Genomic DNA, 7,354 nt, shown 5'->3' with positions numbered 1-7,354 from the left:
GCACGAAGGAAAAAAACCCTTTGGGGGTGTTTTTGGTGAGTGCATAACTATATGACAAGGTTAAAACATACAAAAAGTGAATTTTGCATGATACAACCCCTTTATTGTCCTTGAACTTAGATAAAATGTTTGTGACATGATTCCTGCAGATAAAGTGATGTGTGAGGTTTTACTAACAGAAAGAGGTTGATGATCTTCCTGCTGTGAAGGATTCAGGTTCTTCAGGTATCTTCACTCAGAGAGAGCAGGCAGACAGAAACAGACTGAAATGGATCATATTTATAAGTTCACCTCCTCTGATGGAGGATTTTCTTCTCTCAGACATGAAGAAATATCTTTAGTCTGCAGAAGTTTCCAGGCTGATGGAGCTTTTCTGACAGTCTGATTCAGTTCTCGTTAGCTTGCAGCTAATGTTCCTTCTGTTTTTATTCCACAGTGATAATCTCTGCTGCTGCTGATCCACTGACAGCCTCTGTAGGAGGAAACATCACTCTGCCCCTCGCCGTGAAGAAGGAAGGATTTCTGTTACATGAAGGAAAGAATGTAGCTCAGGTGCGCGAGAACAAACTGGAGATACTTGAAGAAAATTACAAGCATAGAATTCACTGGAACCAGAACACAGGATGTTTTACTCTCACCGGGCTGCAGAAAAATGACTCTGGGATCTACACAGTTGACTCGAAGGAAGGAGGAGGTGCTTCAGTAAATTATACACTGATGGTGTGCGGTACGTTGCATTTCTTAACTTTGATCTGTGTGTTCAGTGTGTGCACATGTCTGTATTAGTGTAGTGTTAGAATTATCATTCACTGAGCTGTCAGCACTGTGGGTCAGTCTGAGAACTGATTCACTCAGGAAGTTCAGCTGAAGTTACATTAGTTCGAGGTAGTGAGAAGAAGATGCTTTAAAATTTGGATGTCAGTGTTTCATGAGGACAAAAATATTTATGAACTAAGGACAATAAGAAGGAGCAACAGAATAAAAAACAGCAGAGATAAACTGCTGGCATGTGCCACCTCTGAGGAAGGGAAGCTATGTAAGCATGCTAATGCTGATTATAGTTACTGTGGATAGAGACTAATGCTATTTCTAGCAGGACTGTTTCATGTTGTTGTCAGGAGGACTGAGTGAGTTCAGGATAGATGAGGCTCTTCCTTCAGTAAACAGGAGTTTAGCTAAATAATAATAGAGCTGAGACAGTAGCATAGCGAGAGAGACAGCAGCTCTGCAACTGGAAGAAGCTCTGAAGTAATTTAGGTCCGCACTATTTTCTAACATGCTATTAACTGATTCAGTGAGTCAAAACTAAATGTTAGACTCTGCTGAGAGGCTCTGTTGGTCCTTTGCTCTCAGAGGTCTGTGTGACATGATGTCTTTTTATAGTTTCTAGGCAAAAAAAACACAATACTTATTAGTGGGCTGACATGAAATTCTTAACATTTTCACAATTCCTGGTGTTTCCTTCTGAACATACACAGTTTGGGGGATTGGTTCCATCTGAATGAGAATCTGTTTTTGAAACGAAAAAATGAAAATGATGCAGTTTTCATTTTGTTGTTGCTGTGTCAACAGCAGGCCTCATAATGGATGTGCTTGAAAATACAAAAATATTAAGTGCCAAGTTTGTTTTTTTTTAAACTGTGATCTTGCTGGATAACAGAGAATCAAACTGAGGTTCAGTTAGAACTTGCTGCCACATTTAAGTGTCAGAAGGCTGCTGTTGGTGGGAGAATGGGCTTGAAGAAGGTGTGGGATCCTTTGCCATGCAGAGCGCCTTGTTGGTGAAGTGGGTGCTCTCAGCGGCTCTGCTGGAGGGTTTTTCTTCAGGATACATCACAGGAGCTGTTCCTCACTGTATTCAGGGATGCAGCAGGTGTGGACGCTCTCCACAGTGTCTCTGTTGAAGGGTCCTCATGATGGGGTCACTGCTCCAGCTCTTCTCAGCTTGTAGACGAAATAAAGACACAAATGAGCCTTCCTGTACAGTGATGCAGTGTTTTAGGCCCAGCAGAAGTCCTCTGTGATGAGACATGCTGATGCTGCTCTCTCTCTACGACAGTACCGTGCTGGGTACACAGCATTTATCTTCAGATAAAGATGAAAAGATAATCAGAGAGAATGTTGCACACATGCTCACGTCACTCCTTAAGTCTGATCATTGTTCCTGATGAACAAGTGAGCAACTTTATTTCTAAAGTACTAAAAAACACCACAGTGAACCAAAGAGCTGAACAAGGGAAGAAAAATCTAAAAGTGCACGGTTATCATGTTACATAAATAACAAGATTCTCACAATACAGTGAGACAAGTTAAATGGATCAAAACTGCATTCCAAAGAAAAGTAAAACCATGTAGACTAAACAGTGAACTGCTCACAGGGTGCAAAAGAGAAATCTACAGAACTCGCTGTTAAACTCTCATCATGAAGATGTGGGAGAATATCTCTGAGAAACAGTTGATAGGAGTTAGGTGAATTTGTTTGGCACTGTCTTCCAGCTGAGAGGAAAGAGTTCAAAGTTGTATCGTTGTTCTCATCGTTTCCTGACTGTGATGTGATTCTGTGTCGTTGCTCTACAGACGCTGTACAGACTCCTAATGTCAGCATATTGAACAGAAGCTCTGAGAGCTCATGTTTGGATTCATATACACAGGCCAGAGGTTATTTTACCTACCTTGACATGTTTCGGCTGCCAAGCTGCAGCCTTCCTCAGAAGTGTCACGTGATGCTGTCTGGTCGGCTGATTTATACAGGTTTTGGCGCCAGCTTCCTACTGGGTGCAGTAGGACGACAGCGCCATCTGCAGTCCAACTTCTTCAGAACTATGTCCCAGGTATGGGAAAGTTGATACGCCCCCTCTGCCCGGTTCACAGTCTGGGGGGCGCGTTTCCGGATCTCGATGGCCTCCCTGATCCAGCGATGGTACTTGTTGCTTTCCGTGCCGATGATCTGGGCATGATCCCAGTCCATGAGGTGGTTTTCCCTCTTGCAGTGTTCGGAAATGGCAGACTTTAGCTGTTCCTGCTCTGCCTGTCGTTTGGAGGAGCGTGTGCATGCTTTAGATGTTTCTTTTTCACATTCAGTGCGATATTCTTTTGTCCTGATGTTGAAGGCTCTGCCAGTCTCCCCGACGTAGGATTTGTTGCACGACAAACAAGGTATTTCGTAAATGATATTGCATTTGTGTTGTGGCTCTATTTTGTCCTTGGGATGTACTAGTAACTGCCGTAGTTTTATGTGTGGTTTTACTGGGGTGCTGATGTTGTGCTTATTCATGGCCCGTTGTATTCTCTCTGTGATCCCTCTGATGTATGGAAGTGTCACCATGGCCCTGTTTTGTTTCTCAGTTTGTTTAGTTGTTGTTCTCTTTTTTGTGTCTTTGTTTTGTTTTGCTTGTTGGCGGCCTTTGTTTATGGCCCATATCGGATAGTTGCACTTTCGTAGTGCTTTTATGATGTGTTGTTCCTCCTCTTTTCTGTCTTCTTCCTGTGTGATTAGTTTTGTGCGTTCGAAAAGGGTTCTTACGACTGAAAGTTTGTGGTTAATGGGATGTTCTGACATCCAAAGGAGGTATTGGTCTGTGTGAGTGGGTTTCCGATATATGTGAATTTTAATGCTGCCATCTTCCAGGTGCTTTATGTCCAGGTCTAGGAAATATATGGTGCTGTCTGTTTCCTCTTCGTGGGTGAACTTGATGTTGTTTGTGTCATCCAGTGTGTTGAGATGATCCGTGAGTTCTTGTGTATGTCCTTGCCTTGTTATTTCCAAAATGTCATCCACGTACCTCTTCCAGAGGGAAAGGCCACAGTGTGGTGGTACTGTTCTGAGGGTAGGGGTGTGCCATCTAAGGCACCTCACGATTCGATTCGATTACGATTCAGGGTGCTACGATTCGATTATTCAACGATTATCACGATATTAATGATAAAAACGATTATCATGATTTTTTGTGCATTTTTTCCCCCTCACTTAGTGCCCACTTCATACTTTGAAACAATGTACAGCTGTTTCTCGGTATACATAAATCTTTTTTTTTTTTTTTCCCTTGTCCTGTTCGGCAGCTGGGGCGTGCAATATTGTATGATTGTAGCCTTTTACTATCCGAACAGATTTTAATGTTAGCTGTACATTGTTTCATACTTTGAAACAATGTACAGCTGTTTCTCGGTATACATAAATAAATAGTAATCAAACAAATTCAAATCCAAAAAAAGTATTTTTTATTGATGTCAAGTGGTCCGTCAGCAACCATGGCATAAACTTTGTGCCTGTAGCTGTGGCCTAAAGAGCCAATACAACAAAAGGCTGCCCCTGTTGACAAAAGATCAACAGTTACCTCCCTTAAGTGCAAACAATAGCAGATATGTCATATATGCAGATATATGTTCAATTTGAATTTACTACTTGGCGTGCAGCATATCTAGACACCTACATCTAGATATCTATGTCTATATGACTAGGCGGTAGTGTGACGTCAGCGGGAGCTACGGGAGCTGCAGTGTTGTTGTGTGCGTGTTTTTTCGACTGCCGATGCTAACGCATGTTTCTGATCCCTGCTCTTGGAATAAACATCGTCATGCTGCCAAACGCCTCTGGACTTCTTTCAGGCATATTACAGAGATAAATGTTTTGGTTGTTTTGTTTACCTCTGAACTGAAAGCTTTGTTTACGGCGCCGCGCCATGCGCAGTACGGCTCATTGTTTCCGGGGCTACATGAGGCTACTCGGTGCTTTTTGTTCCAGTGTAGCGTAAAATGGACGAATATCTATTGGATGAATATGTTGTGGACGAGAACTTTGAATGATTTTCTCTTTAGCAAAAGCAGCGTTGGCATTTAGCACTAGCTTTTAATCCAGAAGAATGAATCTCACACTCTGTTACTGTAGCTAAAGAGCTAGCTGTCGCCATATTAACCGGTCCGTCACTACAGATGTCCGGGTGGTGCGCAGGAACAATACTTTGCAAGTGGCGTCCGTGCTCCTGGTGTCTAGTTATTATGAAAAATAATCGATTTTAAATATTTATGAATCGTAATCGAATCATTATGTGTCGCATCACGATTAATCTAATAATCGATGTATCAGCAGACCTCTATCTGAGGGCCCGGGCTTCAAGGTCTTCCATGAAGAAGCCGCTCATTATGGCAGACAGCGGATCCCCCATTGCAAACCCCTCTTTCTGCCTGTAGATGGTACCCCGATATTGGAAGTAGGTGGAGGTGGAGACGAATTCCAGGAGCCTTGTGATGTCCTCGACAGTGAGTGGGGTCCTTCTTTTTAATGATTTGTCCTCCTTGAGGCGATTATGCACGATGTGTATTGTGACGTTTATGGGAGTTTTCGTGAATAAAGAAACCACATCATGTGAGATAAATATTTCATCTTTTTGAATTGTTATATCCTTCAGTTCCTGGGCCAATTGCTTGGCATTTTTACAGTGTTGATCTGTGAGGCCAAGGAGTGGTTTTATGAGGTCAACCAGGGCTTTGGACAGATTGTATGTCACGGACCCGATGCTATCCACAATGGGTCTAAGCGGTGTTCCAGGTTTGTGTATCTTGGGGGTTCCATAAATTCTAGGGGTGATGCATGCTGTGGGGATGAGATGATTGTATGTCTCCTTACTTATTTTTTCTTCATTGAGAAGGGGTTTGAGTAGTGATTTCAGGGCCTTCTTTTTGTCTTCAGTTGGGTCTTTCTTTAGAATTTCATATGTATTGGAATCTTGTAACATAGTATCCATTTGCTTTTCATAATGCTCCATGTTCATTATTACTGTGGCTCTCCCCTTGTCTGCTGGTAATATGGTGATGCTCTTGTCTTTAGCGAGTGTTTGTGCTGCTTTCACCTCCTCCTTAGTCATATTGGCTGGTGGCAGCTTTGCGGATTTTAAAATGCCTGCTATTTCGTTTCGTAGTTCTGACTTTTCCCCCTGGTCTTCTATTGATTTGCACGCTATTTCAGTAGCTAAAATATAATCGTCGTACGGAATTTTAACGGGTGGGATGGCATAGTTGAGACCCCGGGCTAAAACGCTTTGCTCCGTGGTGGTTAAAGAGCGACTGGAGATGTTGTGCACCCACTTCCTGGATGCTACGTCGTGCGTGTTACGTTCCCTGTCTTGTTTATTTTGGATTAGTGTTTCTAATTTCCTAACTTGGCGATGTTTGGCTTCTGCGAACTGCCATTCGTGTGCGTGCTTCAGATGTGTTTCTATCAGCTTGTATGTGTCCTTGTCCATATTGTATGTCTGTCTGAAATGTGCTGTTTTTTGTGCTAATGACAAGTTGATTTCTTTTACCTTGTTTGCCGTGCAGCGGATCCTTTCCTGTAGCAATGCACTTTGCACTCTCCTCACGATTCTGTCCGCGTTCTGCGTTGGTATGGGGTTCTTTAAATCCAGGCTTGATGGTATGATGCCTTCGTCTTGGCACCGCAGGTTGAATCTCAGGTGATTCCGGAAACGCGCTCTCTTCTGTTCCAGCTGTTCCATGCAGCGGAACTCTTTGACACAGGTTTGTCCATGATTCGTTCTTAGTAGTCCGATAAGGTTCATTAGGCCTTTTTTTGTATTCATGTTTGGATTCATATACACAGGCCAGAGGTTATTTTGCCTACCTTGACATGTTTCGGCTGCCAAGCTGCAGCCTTCCTCAGAAGTGCTCTGAGAGCTGTTCTCTGAGCTGCTCTGTGGACTCAGCTCAGGAGGACACCACGCTGCTGTGGTCCAAAGACCAGGAGATCCTGAAGAAGAACCGCTCTGCTGCTTCTCTGTCTCTGACTTTATTCTACTGGCAGGACCTGAACTCTTCTTTTCAATGTGTGGCTAAAAACCCTGCAGAGAATAAAACAAAGTCAGTTGATGTGACGACAGTCTGTCCACTGAACCATAGAGGGAACACCAGCAGCTCCACAGACTCCAGGCATCGTGAGTGACCTCTGACCCCGACATGGAACAATAACTCATATTTTCAAAGCTTGTCCACTGAATATAGTGTTTATGTGTCGTTTTAACAGATTTGATCCCCATCATCATTCCCACAGTGTGTGTTCTCATCTTGTTAGTCTCTGTTTATTTCATCTGGAGGTTTTGTCACCAAAAGAAGTTGACAGTGAGACAAACAGAAGGCAGGTACTCTTCACTTTTTTCTTCAGCAGAAAACACTGACAGATCTTTAGTAACTTTATATGTTTGACATTATTGACACATTGATTTAACTCGCTTCAATAGATGGACTTCTTGTTCATCAGGGACTCAATCATTTAAGTTTGCAGCTTCATGAAAAAATCTACTTCACATTTCCATCATCCTCACTCAAGGAAGAAAACATGAATCAGACAGGAACATAGACAGAT

The 7,354-nt window shown here is 42.8% G+C and overlaps 1 long non-coding RNA gene across 1 annotated transcript; it reads left to right on the top strand.

Annotated features, from left to right (window-relative positions):
* The first annotated feature begins 447 nt into the window (after positions 1-447).
* Positions 448-7,120, top strand: LOC115389703 (uncharacterized). Its single transcript, XR_003931624.1, has 3 exons — positions 448-727; positions 6,840-6,926; positions 7,016-7,120. It is a non-coding gene; the product is annotated as an uncharacterized LOC115389703 (long non-coding RNA).
* Positions 7,121-7,354: the final 234 nt, after the last annotated feature.

Source organism: Salarias fasciatus, chromosome 6 (assembly GCF_902148845.1).
Source record: "Salarias fasciatus chromosome 6, fSalaFa1.1, whole genome shotgun sequence".
NCBI classification, from domain to species: Eukaryota; Metazoa; Chordata; class Actinopteri; order Blenniiformes; family Blenniidae; genus Salarias; species Salarias fasciatus.
The sequence above is the reverse complement of the archived record's forward strand: the minus strand, read 5'-3'. Positions and strand labels throughout refer to the sequence as shown.